This window comes from Myotis brandtii, unplaced genomic scaffold, assembly GCF_000412655.1.
Source record: "Myotis brandtii unplaced genomic scaffold, ASM41265v1 scaffold144, whole genome shotgun sequence".
Classification (NCBI taxonomy): domain Eukaryota; kingdom Metazoa; phylum Chordata; class Mammalia; order Chiroptera; family Vespertilionidae; genus Myotis; species Myotis brandtii.
In genome coordinates, this window is record NW_005355159.1 from 2,567,994 (window position 1) to 2,568,625 (window position 632).

At 60.0% G+C, this 632-nt stretch overlaps 2 pseudogenes; both read left to right on the forward strand.

Annotated features, from left to right (window-relative positions):
• LOC102239770 overlaps positions 1-135 on the forward strand; it is a 1,765-nt pseudogene extending 1,630 nt beyond the window's left edge.
• LOC102240074 overlaps positions 123-632 on the forward strand; it is a 2,393-nt pseudogene continuing 1,883 nt past the window's right edge.

The window sequence follows — 632 nt, forward strand, 5'->3', positions numbered from 1 at the left end:
AGGACTCGGGGTGGGGGTGGGGCGAGGGAGGCAAGCTGGAAATAGAGAACTACAACTCCCAGGAGGCTTAGCGGCCGGGGCCTGGGTGTCTGGCCTGAAATCAGATGGGGCGTGTCGTTTTGCAAGCCACTTTAACCTAGAGGTTTGCAAGGTTGGAAGTTCTGCTCCGGGAGCCAGGGAGAAATGGAGCTGGAGCAGAGAGAGGGGACCATGGCAGCTGTGGGCTTTGAGGAGTTCTCAGCACCTCCCGGTTCCGAGCTGGCACTGCCTCTGCTGTTCGGTGGTCACATCCTGGAGAGCGAGCTTGAGACTGAAGCGGAGTTTGTGTCTGGGGGTCTGGGCAGCTCCAGCCAACAGGAATGAGACGAAGAGGAGGAGGCAGCTCGAGGCTGGTGGCGGTGCCAATGGGAACTCAGTCGCAGGAAGTACCAGGTGCTGGGTCGGTGCTGCAGGGAGATCGAGCAGGTGAACGAGCGGGTCCTGAACAGGCTCCATCAGGTACAGAGTATAACACGGCAACTCCAGCAGGAGCGGAGGTTCCTCATGAGGGTGCTGGACTCCTACTGTGATGACTACTGGGCCAGCCAGTTCACCATCTTACTGGAGGACGAGGGCAGCCAGGGCACAGACGC